The sequence below is a fragment of the Peromyscus maniculatus genome, chromosome 12 (assembly GCF_049852395.1).
Source record: "Peromyscus maniculatus bairdii isolate BWxNUB_F1_BW_parent chromosome 12, HU_Pman_BW_mat_3.1, whole genome shotgun sequence".
Lineage (NCBI taxonomy): Eukaryota > Metazoa > Chordata > Mammalia > Rodentia > Cricetidae > Peromyscus > Peromyscus maniculatus.
This window is the reverse complement of record NC_134863.1, coordinates 75,744,569-75,770,177: the sequence shown is the minus strand read 5'-3', so window position 1 is coordinate 75,770,177 and position 25,609 is coordinate 75,744,569. Positions and strand designations below refer to the sequence as shown.

At 34.4% G+C, this 25,609-nt stretch overlaps 1 long non-coding RNA gene across 1 annotated transcript in view; it reads left to right on the top strand.

Annotated features, from left to right (window-relative positions):
• LOC143268018 (uncharacterized) overlaps nucleotides 1-9,344 on the top strand; it is a 56,620-nt gene extending 47,276 nt beyond the window's left edge. Inside the window, exons 4-5 of the long non-coding RNA XR_013043607.1 lie at nucleotides 3,662-3,741; nucleotides 9,313-9,344. This is a non-coding gene — a long non-coding RNA (uncharacterized LOC143268018). The remainder of the gene's footprint in view (nucleotides 1-3,661; nucleotides 3,742-9,312) is intronic.
• The last annotated feature ends 16,265 nt before the right edge of the window (nucleotides 9,345-25,609 follow it).

The following is a 25,609-nucleotide window of genomic DNA, read 5'->3' as shown; positions in this document are numbered from 1 at the left end:
TAGCATTTGAGAGGCAGAGATTCATCTGGATCTCTGTGAGTTCAGAGCCACACTGACAACAGAACCAGCCTTGGTGGCACTGGCCTTTAATCCCAGCAGTAGTTAACCGTAGAGGTCTGGAGGTCTGTACAGACAGATAGGAAGTGATAAAGCTGGGCATAAAGGGGAAAGTGATGTTGCTGGGCCGAGAGAGGAAGTGAGATGGCAGGGCACAGAAAGAATATAGGCACGAGTATACAGGAAGCAGCTCGTTTTGGAGGCTGAGGAGTTGGTAAAGTGAGGTTGTCTATGACTTGTCCTATTCCTCTGATCTTTTACCCCAATATCTGGCTCCAGGTTTTTCATTAATAAGACTGTTTAGCAATTTGTCTTATAGGATTCAGTTCCCAGCACCTAATAGCAGCTCAAAACCATCTATAATTCTACTTCCAGGAGACCCAGTGCAGGCAAAATACCTATGCTCACAAAATGAAAATAAAGAGAAGCAAGCACCAAGTTCCTCCTAATATCTATAATGGATTTAAAAGTTAAGGAGAATACCTCACTTTCATCTTGGAAATTCTAATAAAGTTGGGAAATTCACTTCCTTTTAAAAGCTCACTACAAGTATGACATGGGACTGATTTATAACTGAATAAATATTGTAGAATCTAGAATCTTGAAATTAATTTGCATTTTTGTAAATAAATACATTGTATTGTGTGGAAGTGAAAGTCTACAAATAATTAAGGGGAAGATGTGTCAAGACAATCCAATAGAAAAGAAAATCTTTTCAATACATGTGCTGGTACAAGCATATAGATTTCCATATGAAAACGAAGGTGATTAGACAATAGACAAGCTTTACACATTATATAAGAATACATAAAATTAACCTGCCAAGAGCCTAAATTTAAGAACTGAAAGTATGAAATTCTTTATAAAATTATGAAGACAATTTATTATATTGACTTGCAAAATGTGGTCCCTAAAACAAAGGCAATGCAAGACAACATTAGGTAAAAGAAGCTTCTTCCAACATTAAAAAAAGAATTGAATTTATGTAGTATATCATTAAGAAATTGAAAAAAATCTATGATATGAAAGACAGTATTTCCATTTATATATAATAAGAACATTTGGAAAGTAAAGGATTCTTATAATTGAATTAAAAAGACTACACAATTAAAATATAGCAAAGAACATCATAGGCACTACTCCAAAGAAAATATATAAATAGAAAGAAACACAGGAAAGATACTGAGCAAAACTAACATTAGGGATATGTAAATCATCAATGTAATTAGATACAACTTCACACATACAGTTATGAGTCTCCTGGTGGGACTATATTTTAAGAAATATATTGATGTTGTAATTTGAGCATGATAGATTATAATTATAAAAAGCTGACTACTCTATTACTAGGCAATATAATCTTAGGAAACCACCATCATATTAAAAGGCAGTTTGCTAATATGTTTAGTTAGTAGGATAATAGTAAGTTCACCCATGGAGCCCATGACCTTCTCAACTCTGAGTTCCTGGTCACATTAACAGTGCAGACATATGTTTTCTCCCATGAAACTTGTCTTATATCAATCAGAAAGAGGATGTTTACCCTTGCAACATGTGTTCCATTATGGCATCCAATTGGCATATCTCACCACTATTGTAGTGTACAGAGTTCACAGTCGTGTGGAACTGTTGATGATTTTTAATTTTCTGTTGCAGCCTATATAATGCTTGCCAGTACTCTGAAAAGACAGATGGTGGGGAGGGAGCTTCATGGTTAGTACCAACTTGATTTCTCCAAGTTCTATGACTAATATATATGATGTCTTCAGCAATACAGTCTTATCATCAAGTTCAGGTGGGCAAGCAAGAGCGATAAAAATGCCCTGTATTTTGCTCAGTCTAGGAGACACCACTGACCAACAAATCTCTAGGAATTATAGCACACCTGGGACCCCTGGATTTTTCTTTGACATCCTATGACTTTGGAGTTGAGCATAACTCAATTTGTGGATTAATTCAAATTAAGTTAATTAATATGAATATCTGGACATTCTGCAATCCTAGGATTCATATTGCAAGATGGGTAACAGAGACAGAAGATTCCCTGGAAACTCACTCATCATCTAGTCTGTCAGAGGAGCAGCTGACAACAAACATCCTTAGTGTTATTAATCCTTCTCTTCCCCCTTCTCTACTCTCCCATCTTTCACTTTGCTTAAACCTCATTCCTTTTATCCCTCCTCTTCCCTTCTTTATCATCATAGTCTACATTTCCCCTCCCTTAAAATTTTTCTTCCCTCTCCCATCAAATGGCACTTTTATAGTTTTTAAGATTCTACAGTACATAATTTTTTCAATGTTATAAACATATTCTGTGATTAGGATGTTGATTGTAGCATAAACTTGAGAATAAACTACAAACAAAGTATACATTTTGTGGTATATGAATTATGTCTCAGTAAAAATAATGGGATATAATAGTGATAGTTGGTTCAGTGCACACCTTAAAAATACCAGAATTATACAAGAGGAAGTCAACAACAGGGAATAGAGAGATGGTTCAATGGTTTGGTTTTCAATAGCAGTTATACAAAAGACAATGTTACAGGACGAGGCCACTTGCATACAGGGAGAGACTGAACTTAGGCTTTCACAAGCCAAACAATTTCTAGAATGATTCAGACTTTAAGAGACAAGAGAAGATAACTTTTCAACTGAAATGATCCTCTAACACCTTGATTTTGGGATATTGTGGCCTATACAACTATAAGAGACTAAATGTTGGGTTTCAAATTAATTTAATAATGTATATTCATTGTAATAATCATGAGGCTGACAAAGAAATGTTCATTTAAGTATTACTAGTAGTTTAACCATATTCACCACAGCTCCCTCCTTTTCTAATCATGCTCATTAATTTTTCCATCTTTATAGTTTGTATTGATAGATGATAAACAAGAAGGAAATGTGATATTGTCTTCTGGCTTTGACTTATATCATTATTTCAAGTTGCAACCATTTTCTTGCTAACAATAATTTCATTATTTTGTCAAAGAATAAATCTCTATTGTCTATATGCATTATATTGTCTTTATACATTTATCTGTTGATGGACTTTTAGGCTTATTTCATAACTTGACTAGTATAAATATTATCAAAGTATACATAGATATGCAAGTATTTCACAGATATTATTTACTTAGAGTCCTCTAGACCTTATCAAAGTTGTATCTGTGCCATGTGATAGTTCTATTTTTAGTTTTTTGAGGAACTGTCATACTGATTTACTTAGTATTTAGACTAAATTGCATTTCTACCTATGTTTGACAGAGGACTAGTATCCAGAGTGTGTAAATAACTCAAAATAGTAAATATCAATGCTAAAAATCCAGATAATAAATGGGCTAGTGAAAGGAACAGGCAGTCATCAAAATACAATGTATAAATAGCCAATATATGTGCTAAGGCACTCAGAATCCAATTTTATTTCCATTTTCATGGCAGCCCAGGAAAACAAAAATACTATATATGTGATCGTATCATTAAACCAAACACCAAGTCATAAACACAAGTTAAAACTTTCATTTATCTTTGATAGTCCTCAAGTGGAATGAATAGATCATAGAAGAACCATCCTGAATGAATTTACTCTCTGTCTGTTCAGATTTAAGGTGAACTACCCCTATATTTGCAAAGGAAGGCAATCCTCCATCTATGGCATCTCTACTTAGAATGGACCTACTCGTAAGTATCATTTTATCTTTTTCTACACCAAACTGAAATTGACCTGAATCATCCTTCCCTTTGTCTATATATTGTAGGAAGAACACATGAACCACTCCAAATGTGGGAAGCTCTGCTTTGTATGTATACATGAACTTCCTCTCTTGTGAGATAGTGAAGACTATCCCTATTATTACAGCTACCTCTTTTCATGTTGGGGTGTATGTTAAGATTTCAGCATTTTGCCGGGCGGTGGTGGCGCACGCCTTTAATCCCAGCACTCGGGAGGCAGAGGCAGGCGGATCTCTGTGAGTTCGAGGCCAGCCTGGGCTACCAAGTGAGTTCCAGGAAAGGCGCAAAGCTACACAGAGAAACCCTGTCTCGGAAAAACCAAAAAAAAAAAAAAAAAAAAGATTTCAGCATTTTGCATTTGAGCCAAAGAATAAAGCCATGTGGACTTGAACATTCTCTCCCAAGGTAGCCATCAAGACTTTGATATATGAGATCTAGAAGAAACTCACAGGAGCAAGACAGAAACAGAAAGAAATATACTGTGTGAGATCTTTCTAAAGTCTTTGAAAGCAAGGTTTCTCAAAGAACAAATAAATAAATACCTTCAAAAAAACCAATAGAAAATTGTTTTGTTATACTCCTAATTAGAGGCAATATTAGAGTTCCTCATAGGTAGGCTCATGATAAAAAAAATTCTTTAAAAAGCAATACAAAAAAAATTAGCCTGGACCAGAAAAAGGACCACAGCTGCCCCGGTGAAGACCACAGAAGCTGAAGAAGTTGTTCTGTACCTTGCTCGGCATCTGTTCCTCTGCTTTCATGCCAGAGTACACAGCTGCCTTGGTACTCTGCCCACTGCAGACGAGGTCCTGGCAAGCTGGGTGCACAGGGTGTCTTATCCCTTCTTGTATACATAAAATCTCATGAAAGGAGATTCTGTATATTTTGTAGATTGAAAGACTATAGCTTTACCATTAATATCCATGATGATGAAGGTAGTTTTTGGCTAGTTGATGACGAACAACAAAACTCAGCAATGTGGATTAAAGGGCAACAAACTGTGGTACATGGAGAGGTGTGGATTGACAGAACACATTCACCATGCCCATGTTGCCATGGAAATTATACACAAATGGAAGAAAAAATAAACTAAACATTAGAACTGGGAGGAATAGCCTGACATGATTTAATTCTGGTAACAATATCAGAGTGATATTAAGACAAGACTCTCTAATGTATGAAGATGTGAAACAGAAGAGTTGAGTTAGATGACTAAGTAAGTAAAAAAAAATCCATCATTAAATGGGTTGGCATCTTCCCCAGTCTCCTGATGATATTTCTTGGCACAGTGTTTTGTCTCAAGGTCTGAAAACTCACTTGGAGTCCTAATGACTAAGCAAATTTCATTGGGTTGGTTAAAAGGATGATTTCTAATGTTGTTTTATAGCAGGGTTTTTGCTGAAGCCTGGCTCTTAGGGTTTAATCTCTTATCCTAATTAGAATCATACACTCCATAATTTTCTGGTATCCAAACAAATTCAGTGGGCAGACATGAACAAAATTTGGCCAGAAACACTAGTAATCAGAATTTTCTCCCAAGCTTTAACAAAATAATGATGGCTCTGTCATTTACCAATGGACAAGAGGTCTGCTATCAACCTTGTCATGAATTTGATTTATTTAAAAAAGGAAGACTAGCAGGCATGTGAACACAATTGTCTGACAGTGGCATGAACTTTAATCAGTTTTTTGGAGCCTGGATCTCTGAACAAGGGAGAAAATAGAATAATATCAAAGAGAATTGGGGCATTAAACTGAGGCTGAACCGTGTACTATGATGTAGGTTTTGTTTTTTACCTGTGATTAATTTGTTCTTTTTTGTGGGCTAGAATATCTCTCAATCTGTATTGAGGGGAAAATTAGTCTTATTTAATAATAACATTAATACTAATGATGGTAACTGTTCACAACTGAGACATTGTATCCCAACAGCTGCCAATGGTGAGTAAGGTATGAATTCATCTAATTTTCAGAACACAAATTCTACAAGTGTATAATGGCCATAACCATTCCATGTCAATAAAGGATACAGTCTAAAAAATCAAGAAGATTAAGCCCCTAAATTCATTCTTTTAAACTCCATGCTCCACCATGTGAACACTCACCAAGCAAATGGTAATGACATTTATTTTGGAAAAGTACAGCATGAACTTTTGTTTACATGAAACAAACGTAACATTAATAAATGAATTACTATCTTATTGGTACCAAAATATTTCCACTCTCTACTACAAATCTTAAAAAGCCGAATACGAGGAACAAAAAATATTATTCAACATCAGTCAGATGCCAGACAGTATTCTGTTCCTCTCAATGCAATTTACTGGATGCTTCAGTGAGTATAACTTTCTACTCAAATGTGAAAGAGTGTATTTCTAATTATACAGATACTGTCATGTCTCAAATTTGTTTAAGGATCAGCCAAATATATTAGATTGAGGCTTCATAATCTCAATATTGTTCTTTGATATATATTATCTTTATGATTTAATATTAGCTAATTTAAATTAAAATTCAGTAACTATATTTATGATACAAATTAAAAAATATAGGAATATCATCTTATTGTACATATTTTTGGGCCAATCTCAGAAGAAAATGAGTTGTCTTTTAGCTTTGTTAGCTTCCAACTTCCAGAATATCTAGTTATTATTTCTTGTCATGGAGACAGAGACAGAGAGAGAGAGAGGGAGAGAGAGAGACAGAGAGAGAGAGAGAGAGAGAGAGAGAGAGAGAGAGAGAGAGAGAGAGAGAGAGAGAGAGAGAGAGAGATTAGTTTTGCAAACTTGGAGATACTGATTAGGCCTGAATGTAACAGCTATAAGTTATAACTGGAAGCATTCATCTTCACAACTACATAATATCTACAGTCCATCATCAAAACTTTTACTAATCTGGAATAAGTCCTGGGCCCACTGTTCCCCAAACAAATATAGCCACATAACTGTCATAAACATTCAGAGAGATTGGTTTGGTCCCATGCATGTTCCCCAGTTGGCAGACCAGAGTCCTTGAGCTCTCACTATCTCGTGTCAGCTGTCTCTGTGGTTTTCCCCATCATGATCTTGACCTCACTGGCTCCTGTGATCCCTCCTCCCTCTCTTCAACTGAAGTCTGGGAGTTTGGAACACATTCCCTAGAGTGGGTTACCTTGCTCAGCCTTGACACGGGGGGAGGGGCTTGGTCCTGACTCAACTTAGTATGCCAGACTTTGTTGACTCCACAAGGGAGGCCTTACCCTCTCTAAGGAGTGGATGGAAGGTAGGACTGGAGGATGTGGAGGGTAGTGGGTGGAAGACGGGCAGGGAGGGGGAACTGGGATTAGTATGTAAAATGAAAAAAAAAACTTAAAGAAATAAATAAGCATTTACTGATCATTTTTAAATACAGGCTGTTTAAAACCATTTTAAAATTTCTTTCTATACCTCTAAGAGAAGCTAAGACTGCTTTACAGTCATAGAGTGCTTGACTTGTTAAGGAAGGTCTTTGGTTCTGGCCCTAGAACTACCAAAAAGTGATCCATGAGAAGCTAAAACAGAACTAAAATAAGAGACTACACATGTCACAGTCTGGCAGCTAAGAGAATGAGATTTGATACAAATCTGTATCAAACTCAGGATGAAATCTTGCTTGCTTTGAGTTCCTCCTCACCTAGGTATGCTCCAAGGTGCACTGTAGTAACAAGGGTATAAAGAATAAGGAAGATCAGGAGTCAGATTACAACACCAAGCACAGTAATGTGAAATACGTAAATTCCCAAGGTACACTCATTTCTGCATTCACTTCCTATTTTCATAAAATTTTAGTTCAATGTTGCTTATTCTCTAACTTAGAAGTGATACAGTTGCATTATGGATAGACCTGTGGAAGTTTCTCAAAACTTCCTTCATATAAAATTTTGACATCCTTTGTTCCATCCCAATATCCTATACAATGACAAAAGAGTTACTGAATAATGACACTCAAATGTCTTTCAGTCATTACTACTAGGATTGCATTATTCCCATTTGCTGTAAATATTGTATAATAACAAATAATTGGGCCAATCTACTCCAGTGTATAACTTTGGGGAACATAGGAATATATATATAATCTTCTTCTTAGAATAACTCAATGCATCAAAAATACTTGCATGTACAATGCTTTTTTTCATTCTGGCTTCCTGATATGTATTCTTTGCAATAATACTAAGAAGAGACACATACCTGTCATCTAATTGTAATAATTGTATACATACAAGATATCAGGACATAAAAGCATCTGTCCCTGTGACAAGAAACTTTATGCCAAAATTTAGTTTCTTTTTCTGTTGTTCATTAAAACTAGATCCCACAAATTTCAGGTAAAGTGAATTGTTTTCAGCTTCAGTATATAAAGGGTCACATGTTAGTTTTTTGCTTCTGTGAAGATGAGGCTCTTAAAGATTACTCAATGGATTGGGGCAGTCACCCAGTTAAAGAATTGTTATGTTTCCTCAGCATATGGATGGATATAAAGATTGATGATGATGGTGGTGGTAATGATAATGATGATTATGGGTGGATAGATAAATAGTAGATAGATAGATAGATAGATAGATAGATAAATAGATAGATAGACAGATAATAAAACTAGAACTATGTGCTGCTCTTCAATATAAGAAACTAGAACTTTTCCTTAACAATCCAGACCCTAAAATACTTGATGTTCAATCAGTAATTAAACTGTTACTGTTCTTCTTTAGAAAGGGACCTTATACCACAAAATGATAAAAACATACAAAAATGAAAAACAAAGTTGTATAGTCCATATTAAGGCTTTCAAATGTAAATAAGCTTAAAATTTGAGCCCTTTCACCCAGTCTAACATTCTCTAATGAAAAATGGATGTATCTGAGTTCAAAGCAGAGATGTTTAACACATCATATTGTGACAGTGAACTTTATTCTCTGAAAAACTGACTTTTAGAAATATGTCAGGCCATGCCAAACATCTAAACACCATGTTATTATTATTACTATTTTTTTTCCGCTCACCAGAGTGGGCATCTTATAAGAAAGAAATTGGGTTTACTGAAAAGGAAGTGTTGATGAAGTGCTACTGAAGTATAATACTGTATGAAATCCCATGTTACAACAGAAGAGGCTCAGTGACAACTGCTGAGTCCTTACCACACAGAGATAATGCTGCATTTGATGTTCTGCCCTTAATAGCAGGGCACTGGCTATTTTGGTGGTTTCCTTTTTGTTTTTGCAATATGTAATTAATATTACTCAACTTTTAGGTCCAGGTCCTTGCCCTGCAACTTCCTGAGATGCAGATTTACTACAAAAGGTTCTTTGTTGTTCTGTAGCTTCTGAACAATGATAGAATTTAAAATTAACAGCAAGCATGCAGTCATCTTAAGGAAATCAATCCTTCCTTCCTCCTTCATCCTTCCTTCCTTTATTCCATTCTTTCTTCTTCCCCTTCTTTTTCTAACTTTCTCTCTTGCTTTCTCCCCCATCTCTTTTGTTCAATGGTTATGCATATGTGCACTGAGGATTGAAACTAGATTTTCTACATGCAAGATAAGAACTTAACCACTAAATACATCTTCAGTTAAAACTTTCATATCTTCTCCTTTTATCTCATCTTGTTTGTAAAAACTTACATCAAAGTTATATCCCTACCACCTCACAGTTTGTGTAACTGTGATCATAAGATTATCAGAAGTTCTTAGCATGGTTTCATTGGTCCTTCACTGATTGTATTATCGGAAAGACGAAAATGATGCATGATTAAAAGGACTATGAATTAAAACACTCTCTTTCTTGTTGTAAAGCTTTGGTATTCATCTTAATACTTAGACTTTACTCTGTTTTTCATAAAAACTGAATTCATTTGGGGAATATTTTTGAAATTGCTAACCCTTTTAAAATTTTTCTTAAAATCTTTTTGCAGATTACAATGGAATAGGCTTAAATAATGGAGGGAATCATACTATGTAGACCAGATGTTTGGTTTTACAATATTGCAGTGTGGAAGTCTCCTGATTGTCTTCATTTTTTGTTGAAAATGTAGATTTACATGTCATTTCTGGGTACAAACATTCTGACATGTTGATGGAAGACAAAAGATGATAGAATCTACTTTTCTAAAAGAAATCCAAAGTGTATCTTCAACTAAGTTAGATGTAAATGGTGTTTTCCTTACTTTGGGATGCCATTTGAGGAATTTTACCATCTCATGAACCAATTGTATGCTTATTTGACACATTGGGGGAAATCTAAAAATAAAATGTGTTTGCTTTTTTTGTTGTTGTTTGTTTGTTTTGTTTTTCGAGACAGGGTTTCTCTGCGTAGCTTTGTGCCTTTCCTGGAGCTCACTTGGTAGCCCACGCTGGCCTCAAACTCACAGAGATCCGCCTGGCTCTGCCTCCCGAGTGCTGAGATTAAAGGCGTGCGCCACCACCACCCAGTATTAATATGCTCTTGTTTCTGGTTTTTCTTTTTCTTTTTTTTCCAGAGCTGAGGACCGAACCCAGAGCCTTGTGCTTGCTAGGCAAGCGCTCTACCACTGAGCTAAATCCCCAACCCGTGTTTGGTTTTTATTCAGGCAAACTTTTCTTTGTTTTTTCTTCTTCCATCCTCTTTTGTCTAGCTTTATTAATCTGTGCTTCTTCACAGAACAGTTTGAAAGTTCCAGCCATTATCATGAAGGCGTGAAATTTGTACCTTGCAGGATATTTTATAAATCCCTTCTTCTGATAGCCCTGGGTGGATTAATGAGGCTAGTACCCTTTTTGTATGCAGTTTATTTTAAAACAGTCATGGTGCTCAGTTTATAGTTCATGGAAAAATTACTTATTTTAGATTTTTACCTCCTATTCTTTAGATATTACAATATTGTGTCATCATAAATTCACATACTGCAGTTCAGAACCCACTTAATCTGATGGTATTAGGGCCTTAAATAGATTAGTGTCCAACTCCTAATGAGATGAGGGATCCTATGAAGTCTGACCTTTCTTGTGCCATGTGAATTTTTAAGATGAAAGTGTATATATCAGAAGGGGTTCTCCTGGAAACTGGGGAAGCTAGAATACTGATCTCTGGAAGTGAGCCTCCACAAGTATGAAAAATGTGTTTCTGTTTAAATACATTTCTGTTATTTGTGAACCACAAAGAATATCACACTTTTTTATGGCAATCTAAGAAGAGCCAACTTTTCTAGAAACAATAACAACAACAAAAAGAGACATGGATGGATATATACACAAAGCTCCAAGTCTTCAGCATGGGTTTTGAAATAATTTTTACTTTAAAACTATGAATATTTATAAGAATGGTATGGAACCAAAAATAATAATCTCAAAAATAAGAGAAAAAACTACTGGATAAGTGCTCATTTACTTTGCCAAAACTTAAGACTATGCTTTTAATTTTAAACAAATTAAAAACCCCAGATTTCAAAATCATTAGTTATCACAGAAAAGGGGTTTTATGCCACACATTTAAAAATTACATACTCACTGATTTATTTCCATGAAGTTAGGACAGGAGGAGGAATTGGATTGGAAGGTACAATTATAGTAATAGAAACATCGCCAAATGACTTTTAAATTTATGTTTGTTCAGAACTTTTATATTACATTGTCACATATTCAAAGCACAAGGGCACAGAACATAGAGAATGAGTCATGTGAAGTAGGAATTATGTTGTCTACTTAAGAACATCTTAGTTCTTTTTCATCTGTTACATCTCACTGAGGAAAAAAAAAAGAAAAAAGAGATGATAAACATCTTCACAGTCAAAAGGCACAATGTCCAACCATAAACCCCGCAGCAAATGCCCAAGTCCTACAGCATCTGAACTAAAACATGGAAGCCAATGTGTTCTTATATATACAGATGATGTTCAGAAAGTAGCATGGCTTTTATCTTGTGAAATGTACACTGAAAATTTTTTTCTCTTAAAACTATAGGCACTTATGGTGAACATGGTGGACAGAGGATGCCAGGGTCATACAACAATGAAATATGGCTAGAGGCATTAATATTTCCCAAGATCACCTTCTAGGTAAAGGCCAATATGCTGAGTTGTAAAGACAGTTTGAATTTGATGACCATACTTTGGCCTCATGTTGTTTAGCAGCCTTAAATGCTTGGGACAAGGCTGGAAAATAAGGAAAGAGGTCTGAGTAAATTATGAAGATTATTCAAGGTCCAAAAGAAGCATTCACTGATTTTTTTTTTTTACACAGATTGAACTCAGGTCTAAATAGAATACTACTAGATCCAGAAGTCAGAGAAATATTAATTGCATCTTTGGCTTTTTAAAATGCTAAATCAGAATATAAAAGGGTGATTAGGCCTTTAAAGAGAATATTAGTACCAATAGATGAATTGATTAGAAATATGGCTGATATTGAATATCATGCTTACAATGATTTGATGGAAGAAGCAGTTTCTAGAAATTTTAAGAAAAATCAAGATGTCAGATGTTTTAGTTGTGGTAAGCAGGGTCATTTGAAAAGGGACTTGGTCAATCTGGGAGGAGGGGACTGGACCTGCCTGGACTGAGACTATCAGGTCGATCTCAGTTCTCGGGAGTGGCCTTGATCTGGAAGTGGTGGGAATGGGGGGTGGGCTGGGGGGAAGGGGAGGGGGACAGGAAGAGGGAGAACAAGGGAATCTGTGGCTGTTATGTAGAACTGAATAGTATTATAAAATAAAATAAAATTTTATATATATATATATATATATATATATATATATATATATATATATATATATATATAAAGGGATTCTAGGTAAGGTATTTCTAGAAACAATGTTTTTGTTTTTGTTTTTGTTTTTCCTAAAGATAATCCAAACAGAAAGCACCAGCCTTCTGGAATATGCAGAAGGTATGGTGAAGGCCAGCACTGGACTAATGAATGCAGATCAACAGGGACAGACAAGGTAACTCTTTGCCATTAGAAAATGCCTTAGGGGGTCTCCTGCAGGCCCCAGTATCAAACTTGATTCAATCATTCCCTGCCAGCATCAGAGAAACTCATCCACAGAGCAATTAAAATCATTAATGTCTGTTGTTAAAAACCACAGTGCCCTGGCTCTGGATGTGATCAAGAATAGAACAGCTTCAGAAGATAAAAGAAAAAGTTTACAACAGACTAGAAAACAAGTATTTCAAAAAATTGCTATACATGATCAGAGACCAAAGCTAAAAATACAAATAAATGGCACTGAAATTGAAGGTTTAGTAGACCTAGGAACAGATGTAGCAATAATTTCACTAAAATCCAAGTTAGCCTTTTTAGAAAGTAAGTGTACCACGTATAGGGAGTGTAACTTTATCTCAGGGAAAATTATGTGTATAGGGCCAGAAGCAGAGATAGGAAAATTAAAGTCATATGTGGTTAACATAGCTATGAATTTATGGGGATGTGATTTGTTGCAGCAATGGAATGCACAGATTAACATTCTTCCAATCTCAGAAACAAATGAGAAATTAAAGAATACTTCTGAGAAAAATATTAAAAGTATTATCAAAAACCACAGAAAATACAGAAGAGACCAATTGTGAACTCTTAATCATTTTCAAAAAAAGTTGGGAGATATTATCTGACTATGGCCCAAAATTTGATTAGCTTCTCAAGAGCTATGTAATTTATTTTAACCCTTACAGGTGATAAGGACTTAAATAATCCAAGAAAATTTTCAGATGAGGCTGAGAGTGAACTGGCTCTAGTAGAAAAGAAATTACAGGGAGCACATGTGGGAAACTTGTATCCAGAGTTTGATTGTATCCTAGTCATTCTCCTTTGTACTTATTTTGCTATGGGAATTCTTGTGTAGAGAATAGATAACATTTTAGAATAGTTATTTGTAGTGCACAAACAGAGTGAAAAGTTAAGCACCTATGTAGAAAGGGTTTCTGAACTGATTCTGAATGGAAAATTGTGACTTTATCAATTAGTCAGAATAGACCCAGCAGAAATTATCATATCTTCTAGTAATGCTGAAATTTCCTTATTATAGGCAGAAAATTAACATTGGCATAAAGCGTGTAGTAATGTTTTGAGAGAGATTAGCAATGAATATCTCAAAAGCAAGAAACTTGAGTTTATAAAATGAACTAGTTGGATTCTCCCTCATATAGTAAAAGGGACACGAATTTCTGAGGTTTCTACATTTTATGATGATGCAAATAAATCAGGAAACATAAGTAAAGTTGATTACTACTTTGTGATTTAAGTTAAAAAGTCAGAATTATATGTTATTTTCATGGTATTACTAGATTTTTCAGAAACTCTTATTATAGTTACTAACTTTCAAAATGCAGAAAGAGTTGTTTTACATATTGAGACTGCTGAACTTATTCAAGGTGATTCAGAATTTTTATTTATTCAATTATAAAAAGTAATCAAAAGTAGAAACCATCTATTGTATATAATACATATCAGATCTCATACATGTCTACCATGCCCCTCTGCCACAAGGTAATGATGACATTTATCAGCTATTAATAGGAAATGTTATAGAAGCCTTGTAATTTTGTAAGAAACACCATGTGAATAGCAAAGGTTTGAAGAAAAATATTTTTATCACATAGCAACAAGAAAAGGCAATTATAAGGAAGTGTTCTACTTGTTCTTTGGATAATCAAACTCCATAACCTAGAGGTAGTAATGTAAAGGGTACTCAAATAAATGAAATTTAGTAAATAGATGTGTTTAATTTTGCAGAGTTTAGAAAATTAAAACATATGCACCATTATATACATATATATTTATAATTTCAATGAATAACTTCTTTACATTCTCAAAAGGTTGGTTCTGTAATTACACACTTATTAGAAGTCATGGCCATTATGGGGATATCTGTACAAATTAAGACTGATGGTGCTCCAGCATACATCTCTAGTAAAATGAAACAGTTTTTTTGCATTTTACAACATAAAGCATATTACAGGTATACCACACAATCCTATAGGGCGAGCAGTAACAGAGAGAGCTAATTGAACTCTAAAAGGTATGCTTAATACACAGAAAGGGTTAATAAAGACCCCCTGAGATAAATTACACAGTATTTATCAACTTTCCAATTTTAAATTTCCAAATTTAAATTTCCATGAAAATGGAACAATGGATGTGGAGAGACACTGAACAGTAGAAACTTATGAATAGAGTCAGCCTGTATATTTTAAAGATATGTTGACCTCAGAATTGAAATCAAAATGTGTCACATTGGAGAAGATTTGCTCTTGTTTCCAAAGGAGAAGAAATGGTATGGATACCATCAAGTTTAATAAAGATTAGATTAAAACATGAGAGGCCTCTTGATCAGGAGAGGTGATAGTACATTAAACAGCTTGGTCATTCAATCCAAACTAATTTATAAGACTAAGAAATGCCTTTCATTTGATAAGATCTAAAAATATAATATATTTTAAAGATGATTTAAAAAGGTATAATTGCCTTTCTGGCATGAAAAGAAAAAATGAGGTTTTGTATACCATGTGTCTTAATTATATAATTGATTGTTAGACTGTAGATTGGTATATGGCTCATACTATCTTGGACATAAACTTTTGGGTTTTCTTGTCAAATAAGAAGGATATTTTTGTTGTTTGGTATTAAAAATTCTATTAAGAGATTCAAAGGGTTTTAAATAAATTCAAGGGGTTGCTACAATTCAAGCCTGTTTTCTAAATATCTAACAGTTAGAATGATTTGGAGCTGAGATTAAAAAATTGAGCAGAAGAATGATAGCCCATGCATTTAATCACAGTAAAGAAGGATATCTATAAGTCAGTTGTTTTTTTTAAATTACAGAGTTATAGTAAACAAGGTGGTGGTGGCATATTCCTTTTATCACACCACCCTGAGACAAAATCCAGATACAGATTCTAATTGCTATGTTTTCATTTTAAAAAATAACAAACTATATTTACAGATTACTATAAAAATCCTCAAGATCAGACCAAAAGCATCTCCCTTAGACAGATATCTCTTTAACCTGTTGGAGAGAAAGATGAATAAATAAATTCCTTAAAGAAAGCCAAGAAAAAGCAGGTGAAGGAAACAGTTCAAGACCTGAAAACTGAAATAGAAGCAATGAAGAAGACACAAACCAAGGGAATATTGGAAATGGAGAATCTGAGTAAATGAACAGGAACTACAGGTGCAAGCATAACCAACAGAATACAAGAGATGGGAAGAGAGAATCTCTGGTGTAGAGAATACAATAGAGGAAATAGACTCATCAATCAAAAAGAAATACTAAATCCAACAAAGTCATAACACAAAATGTCCAGGAAGTCCAGGATGCCAAGAAAAGGCCAAACCTAAGAATAATAGGAATAGAAGAAGGAGAAGAATACCAACTGAAAGGCACAGAAAATATACTCAAAATATCATAGAAGAAAATTTTCCCAACTTACAGAAGAAAATACCTATGAACATACAAGAAGCTTGCAGAACACCAAATAAACTAGATTCTCCCCTACAAAAAGTCCTCTCACAATATAATAATTAAACCACTAAACATACAGAATGAAGAAAGAATATGAAGAGCAGCAAAGGAAAAAGTCCAAGTGACTTATAAAGGCAGGCCTATCAGAAAAACACCCTACTTCTCAATGGAGACTCTGAAAGCCAGAAGGTCCTGGGCAGACATTTTGCAGACACTAAGAGACCATGTATGCTAGCCTAGACTACTCTACCCAGCAAAACTTTCAAACATCCTAGAGTACACAAGATATTCCAAGAAAAAAACAGATTTAAACAATACCTATCCACAAATCCATCTCAAAAGATCGCAATAGAAGGAAAACTCCAACCTAAGGAAGTTAGATGTCCTCACAAAAACACAAGCAATAGATAACCCCACAGCAGCAAATACCAAAGAAGGGAAACACACACACACATACACACACACACACACACACACACACACACACACACACACACACAGTACCATAAAAATATCAGGAATTAACAATCACTAGTTATTAATATCCCTTAATATTAATGGACACAATCCACCTATTAAAAGACACATGCTAACAATGGATACAAAAGCTTGATCCATCCTTCTGCTGTATACCAGAAATACACCTTAACTTCAAAGATAAACACTACCTCAGAGCAAAAGGTTGGGAAAAGACTTTCCCATCAAATGGACTTAAGAAGCAAGTTGTTCTAGATATTCTAATATTTAACAAAAAAGACTTCAAACTAAAATCAATCAAAAGAGATCTGGAAATACATTACATATTCATCACAAGAAAAATCCATCAAGATGAAGTCTCAATTCTCAACATTTATGACCCCAATACAAAGGCATTCACATACATAAAATAAAAAATACTGAAGCTTAAATTGCACATCAAACCCCACACACTAGTAGTGGGAGACTTCAACACCCACTCTCACTAATGGACAGGTCTGCCAGACAGAAACTTAACCGACAAATAAGGGATCTAACAGATGTTATGACTCAAATGGACTTGAGTATCTGTAGAACATTCCACCCTAACACAAAAGAATATACCTTCATCTCAGGACACCATGGAACCTTCTCTAAAATTGACCACATACTTGGTTAAAAAGCAAATCTCAACAGTTACAAAAATTTGAAATAACCTCCTGTATTTTATTGGACCACCATGGCTTAAAGTTAGATTTCAACAGCAACAAAAATTACAGAAAGTCTACAATCTTATGCAAACTGAATAATGCTCAACTGAATCAGCAATGGGTCAAGGAAGAAATGAAAGAAATCAGAGACTTTCTAGAATCCAATGAAAATGAATGTACGACATATTCAAATTTATGGGACACTATGAAAGCAGTACTAAGAGGAAAATTCATAGCACTAAATGCCCACATAAGGAAGTTGGAGAAATCTCACAGTAGCAACTTAACAGCACACCTGAAAGCTCTGAACAAAAGGAAGAAAACTCACCCAGGAGGAATAGATTCCAGGAATAGATTATTCATCAACTGAGGGCTGAAATCAATAAAATAGAGATGAAGACAATAATACAAAGAATCAATGAAACAAAGAGGTGGTTCTTTGAGAAAATCAACAAGATAGACAAACCCTTATCCAATATAACAAAAAGGCAGAGAGAGAGCGCATCCAAATTAACAAAATCCGAAATAAAAAGGGGGACATAACAATAGACAATGCAGAAATACAGAGAATAATCAGGTCATATTTCAAAAACCTGTACTCCATAAAACTGGAAAATTTTAAAGAAATTGACTTTTCTGGAGAGGTACCACATACCAAAGTTCAATCATGACCAGATAAACAATTTAAATAGGTCTATAATCCCTAAGGAAATAGAAACAGTCATTAAAAGACTCCCAACTAAAAAGCTCAGGACTGAATGGTTTCAGTGCAGAATTCTATGAAAATTTCAATGAAAAGCTAATACTAATACTCTTCAATTTATTCCACACAATTGAAACAGAAGGAACATTGCCAAACTTTTTATGAGGCTGCAGTTACCCTGATACTCAAACCACACAAGGATGCAATAAAGAAAGAGAATTACATATCAATCTACCTCATGAACATTGATGCAAAAATGCTCAATAAAATACTGGCAAATCAAATCCAAGAACACATCAAAAAATTATCCACCAGGATCAAGTAGGCTTCATCCTAGGCAAGCAAGGATGGTTCAACATATAAAAATCTGTCAATGTAATACATCATATAAACAAAATGAAAGAAGAAAACCACATGACCATTTCATTAGATGCTGAAAAAGCCTTCACCAAATCCAACAGCTCTTCATGATAAAGGTCTTGGAGAGATCGAGAATACAAGGAACACACCTAAAAATAATAAAGGCAATTTACAGCAAGCTGACAGCCAACATCAAATTAAATGGAGAGAAACTCAAAGCGATTTCACTAAAATCAGGAACAAGACAAGACTGTCCACTCTCCTCATATCTGTTCAATATAGTACTCAAAGTTCTAGCTAGAGCAACAAGACGATAAAAGGAGATCAAGGGGATACAAACTGGGAAGAAAGAAGCCAAACTTTTGCTATTTGTAGACAATAAGATACAGTAAATAAGTGAACCTAAAAATTCTACTGGGGAACTCTTACGGCTGATAAATACCTTAAGTAATGTAGCGGGATACAAGATTAGCTTAAAAAAAAAAAAAGTAGCTCTCCTATATACACATGATATAGTACTTGAAGTTCCAGCTAGAGTCTTCTAAAGTGAACCATGACCATTCCTAACAGCAACATTTAAGTTCTCCAAAAGGATGATGGGGGCCCACAATGACAAGTTCTCCTGTATTGTGGTATTGCCATTAAGCTGACAAAAACAACCCAAAGATCAGTTTCATACTAAAAATTGATCAGGACAACTTTAAAGCTGCTACGTGAGTTGCTCCAACATCACGGACTACTCTAGCAAGGGGTGTGAGTTAAGCCCTGCAGTTTCCCATCACTCAGAGACTAGACAACAAATGACACAGCTAGCTCTCCCAGGATTTGACCATAATCCCAATTTTCTCAGGGTACCCTAAAGATAGTGTCACCCCCAGACAACAGGCAGTAATTTTAAGAATATGGAGTCTACATTCCCAAGAGGTGATGTTGATGATTTTTGGTCTTTCAGTTGGTTATGGATGTTTGTCATAATTTAGAAGGGTTAGTTGCAAGTTGTTATTGGCAATGGTCAGGGAGGAAACTAAACAAAGAAGGCTGGATTAAGGGATTTCTTTTGTTTTCATTCCTCTATCCTTTCTCTTTTATCTAGTAAATAAAAAGGAGGGAGTATAGGAATAACAGGACAAAAGGATAAGTTTTTGAATCTACTTTTAAATTAAAAAGCACTACCAGTCTCCTATATTTTTACATTGGTACAGATTTTTGTATCTTGATACAAATTTAAGGTTATTTTTCGTACTGCATATTTGTTTCTACTCTTGTTTAAGGCATTGTACCTATGCAGCTCATTAAAAAATGTAATGTAAATTTTTAGTACTTGAAAGATACTATTACAAACTATTTAGGATAATTAAGAAATATAAGTTAGTAGTTAGTCATCTGTAACAACCAAACTTGTAGACATGTTAGGTATATTTTCAAGGTCAATTGGAGATACATTTTAGATAGGTGGTCTTCAAAGACTTCAGAAATCTGCATAATATGGCATGTAATATGTTTTAATAACATAAGGATTTTCATGACAGTGAGATATACCTGCTCCTGGCAGCACCAATATACTTCAGAGAAAATGATGGGAATCAAAAAGCCTCCATATGGAGTTAGCTTTAAATGTGGTAGAACTAGCCACTGCACAAGAAACCACCCTTGCTTCAATTGCTGACAGTGTACTGTCCAAATTGGATAAGCAGGATTCAAAGGAAGTCAACTGCTGAACTTTACCAAGACTAGATAGTACATCCTTCAAAATTTGCTGTGTCATAGAAAAGTCTATCAGATATTCTGGGCCTGTAGGCCAAAGATGGAAACCCAATATTGCAGAGGAAACTTGGGTGACTGTCCTGGTGGCCAGCTACATCTCTCATTTCTATAGTTCTGGAAATTGCTTGCTCTGCCATTTCTGTTTACTTAGGAAATATTTTGTCCTTTTCAGGTCTCTGATGGGGCTAAAAACTAGATCGTTTATAGTTTCACAGGTGTTTTTTTCACCAAATTAAAAAAATAAATCAACAAAAGAGATGTAAAGTTTATAAAGGTTGAGAAACATTAAAGATTAAGTTGTTTATGTATGAAAAGATTTTAAGTTCTAAAAAGATATTTTTACGTTGGTAGTACAATTTATGATAGAAAGTGATTTAAGTACAAAATTTTGGACTTACCCAGATAGGATACATAATAGAACATTTTCTCCAAAGTTATAAAATACAGATGGACTAGACATTGTTAATGTAATTCTTAATTGATAATTGTTCTTATTGTATATAGTTTTACTGTTATAACTAAATGGTTTAGAGTTAAAACCTTTCCTTTGTATTTAAACAAATAGGGGGAAATGTTGTGGGATATATGATAACACTGTGAAATCTGAGTTTGCGTTTGCATTAATTAAATAAAATCAATGTTGGATTAGGAGGCAGATCTAGCAACTAACTGACAGAAAGTAACCAGAGAGAGTCAGAGGGCATCTGGAGGACAGAGAGATATTCAAGAAGTAGTAGGGAGAGACTTTGACTTTGGTGGGGTTTTTTGTTTGTTTGTTTTTTTGTTTGGTGGAGGGGAAGGAAGCTCTCTTTGGAGCTCCTCTACCTCTCAGGGCTAGCAGGTTTTGCCCCATCCTCTGACTCCTGAGTCTTATTGATAAACAGAATGATAGAGATTTAGTTAAATCTACATTTGTTGGCAAGGGCAGGAGGTGGATCTGGCAAGATGTAAAGACCTGCTGGACCACTACCAGAGATGTGGGCCACTAACTGTGGAGCCACAATCATTGGTGAAACAGCGGTAGATTCAGGTGCAGCCACTGTGCCAAAGATAAAACAATAATTGTGGCCAATTTTTTTTATTGGGGATCCACCTTTTATAATTGGAGCTCCTTTGACTCACCTGAGCTACTCAGTATTCAATCTTGCTGTGGTCTAACAGAGGACAAATTGTTACAGTATGACACAGACCTAGACTTAAACATTGTTGTCACAGTAAAACATGTATGTTGTGAACATCGTATGTTTGTAATCCACCCAACAAATTCATATGTATGAAAGCAGACTATCCCTAGGAACTATAGGCTATCTCTTTCAGGAACTGATCAAAATCCACTGTAAAATTAGCTCTTCATTGAATGTCCTCTAGTAGTGAACAGTTGATTTGGGATAGCTTTGCTTTTCTTCAGCATCATGGGCTCTGAGTGTTAATCTCAGTATTTACACTCAGAAGCATAAAAACCCACCTTTATTTATTTATCCATACTACCTTAGTGATAGAAAACAATAATTTAGACATTTAATTTAATTTATATTTAGATGTTTAACTGTGCCATCCATTTCTGAATTTGCATTTAATATTGTATATATAACATCAGTTGATATAAACACAACATTTAGAGACAAGTGGCTGAAAAAAATTGTAATCCCTACATGTATGATGCTGAAGACAAGAATTGCCAGGAATTTGAAGCTAACTGTAGCTACACAATGACTTTCAGGCCAACATGGGCTACAAAGCATTACTTTGTCTAAACAATAACAACATCACTAACAACTCCCACAAAACTAAAAAAAAAAGATGAATTAAATTACAGCCTCCAAAAAGTAATATGAATCAAAAAACGAATGAAAGTCAAGGATATAGGAAAAGAATATAAAGAAAGGATAACATTAAATATAATAACTATCAAGACTAAGAAATTAATCTCACAAAATATACTCAGCATATTTCTAATTTAGTAACACATATTAATGGAAAGATTTTTCCCCTGAAAACTTACAAGTAAAGAATCCCACCCTCCAAAGTAAAGTCATTTAATATTAGTTTTTAAATTTGTAAAAATTTTAATATAGGTTATTCTCTTGTTATTTTTTGTAAAAATGTTTATATAAATGTACATTTACAAAAAGTTGAATTAAAAACTTGGGTTTGGTTGACAGAAAAAAAACTTGAATTACTAATATACTATGTTTGCTCATTATAACACATACCCTTAAGTGGGCTGAGGCTGACCACACAAAAGCCAAGATTCTGCCGGCATTGGCTTGGAAATTTATTGTAAAACTTCTTTGAGCCAAGGACATTTAGAAGAGCTTTGCCAAGTGACTATGAAGGTGCCAATGTGGAGTAATCTTTAAAAGATGGATGCTCCATTGCTGAATTAACTGTCAGTACAATTCATGTCATGTCAAATTAACTCAAGACATTTGCTTCCAAGACACAGAAGCCGATCTGTCTATTAATTTCTAAGTAGAACTATTCAGCATGTACTCATTCTCTTAGTTTTAATAAATATGCTGTAAAATCTCCCTTTCAACTGCTGCTTTATATGAAGCCAACTTTCTTTCTGTGCTATTTTTGGTCATTACATCAGTTTTGAAGTACAGGTAGAGAAGAAATGTACAAACAAAATTCTAACCATTTTTGGGATTCTGTCATTTCTCAAAAGATTTCCTTCTCTATTGCAGTGTCACTGTGGGATTGTGTTATTAGCCAAGGGCTGTGCATTGTCTTTAATTTTCTATTTCATCCACTGAGGACTTCTTCCAATTGCTGAATATACTATAGATTGCTAACCAATGCTCATTTAATGTCCATTAGTTAAATTTTCAGACTTTCTGTGACAGTAAATATGATGTTAGAAATGGCAAGGATTATTTCTGAAATAAAAGACCCCCTAAGTAAGAAAAAGGATTGATTTAGAAAGAAAGAGTAACCTGTCAGAAGAAACAAATTTACTGTCTGAGTAGATCAATAGTAGAGATATGCCATCTATCAGAGATAATATAAGCAGGCTATAAAGAATTCCTATTTAATTTGGTTAATTTGGCCAACCAATACATGATGGTCATCCTTGAAAATACACATAAAAGTAACATTATAGTGACCCAGAAGTTTATATTTATTTACTTACAGATATAAGTGTAAATTCATATACATATGTAACAATGGTTAATGAAACAGAGGCCATGAATTAGCAAAGGAGAAAGGAGGCATATTTGTGAAAATTTTGAGGGAAGAATTAGAGAATATGTAATTACATAATTATTTATGTGTAATTACATATTATATTATAATTGCATAAATATAATTTAAAAATCTAAAAATAAAAGAATTATTAAAAATGTTTACACTGCTGGGGGTTTTGATAGTTAATTTATCATTAAATTGATTTGTTACATAATAGACTCTTTCACTACATAATCCATAATTTGATGGGCTCTCAAACTGCAGATCAAGTAGCAAGTCTCATTGATTATTATGAGACATAATAGCCTATCCTAAAAATACAAATTATAGCACTTACATAAGAACTCCCCAGTGTTCCACATGGCTCAAATAAATTGTGATTTTTTTGTCACTAAGTGCTATAGGAAAATTCCATAGCAAAGGCACCAATAATAAAACTGATGCTTTATAATATAGTCAATAATATAAGCTTACAACTTAGCTTACTGAACCCTTGTGTCTGTCATCATTTTCACTTAAAATTGTCAGTGTATGTGCTGTGTCCAAGTGTGTTTAAGTTCTTTGATGTATACCAGTCTTACTTCTGAGAGCACTGTTGGCCCTCCATAGATCCAAATTCAAAGAGATGATTTTCAAGTTTATGCTAAGTGTAGACAAAGTATAAAAGGAATGTGGGCTATCCTTTTACTCTAGAGCTGACCTTTTAGATCCTAATATTCCAGTTAAGTATAGTTACTTTAAAGTATAAATCAGGGAATTAAATGATCATAATCTACTTATTAACAATTTGGATTTCATATGTTTACCAATTAATATGGGAATTTTCAACTAAATGCAGATTACTGCATTAAATAACTCTCAAAATCCATTTTTTTTCCCAAGCAAACAGATTACTGGACATTGATTGAATGATGTTAAATATAAAACTGCTTTTATTTTTTTCTAGCTCTAAATTATGTGTGGGGAAATTTGTTCCAAATGTTAATATTTAGTGTTCGGTGACTGAGAACGCTCCTGTATATTTAGGCATTAAAAGTCAAATACTGGTTAATGCATTAAATTTAGTTTGTTGAACTGAGGAGTGACCTCATATTAAAAAAAAAAAATGGACCCTTGCAAGTACTTCTGCAAACTGTTGTTGTGCGGCCAAAGACAAGAAACAGAGCAAAGCATGATTTTTACATTGCAGTAGCGTTCATCAGTTTCTGAGCCAAAATAAGCTTTTATCCTTAAGCATATTTTGGTTTTAATCTTAAAATTAAATAAAAGAATTTGACACAATATTTATCAACACTACCATGAGTTAATTTAATTTTCTTCTCATACTTTTTAGAATCAATTTTTTCAACACTGAAAATACCTGGTTACCTATGACAAGAAGGCACCTTTCTCAAATTGCATCAAGTTCCTTCCAACATCTTTGGGAAAGAACGCAGCTAAATACTTCTAGTCATGTATGGAATCACACAGAGAAATCTTCAGGAAAAATAAAACAATATAAAGAATAAAGATAATCTTGGCTTTAGGTTCACTGCGTTCCTGATAGGTGGGTAGTTTTAATGTGAAAATATTTAAATGTAAACAGGATATTTTTAATTTGTGACCTTAACTGTGCAATGATTCCTTAAACTCTGAGTGCCTGATGCAGGCTCAGCTGTTGTTCAGGCACTCAGGACTTGGGGCACAGAAGCATATCCTTAGGTGTTATATGGTGTACAGAGGTAGAATAAGAATTGCTTAGTCTTCAAGAATGGCAGACATCATGTGCCATGGTAGGAAATGATTTACAGAAAACCAAGTTCTTAATCAACTTCTCATAAATATATAGGTAGAGATAGCAATTAATAACATTATTAGTTTTGGGGATGAAGAGAGGCAGTAGAAAGGAAAAGAAATCATAAAACATTATGCTTGTGTTCCAAGAAATATTTTATTTTGTGTGAGCGTGTTGTGTGTGTGCGCATGTGTGTGTGTGTGCATGTGTGTGTATGTGCGCATGTGTGTGTGTGTGTGCATGTGTGCGTGTGTGTGTGTGTGTGTGTGTGTGTGTGTGTGTGTGTGTGTGTGTACATGCTGTTCCCAGAGTGTCTCCTTTCCCACTAGTCAGATGAAGTTCTTTTTTCAGACTACCGGTAACTAGCACTGAAGTCAGTGAAACATGTTGAATTTATTATTATAGTATTTGTGCATGAT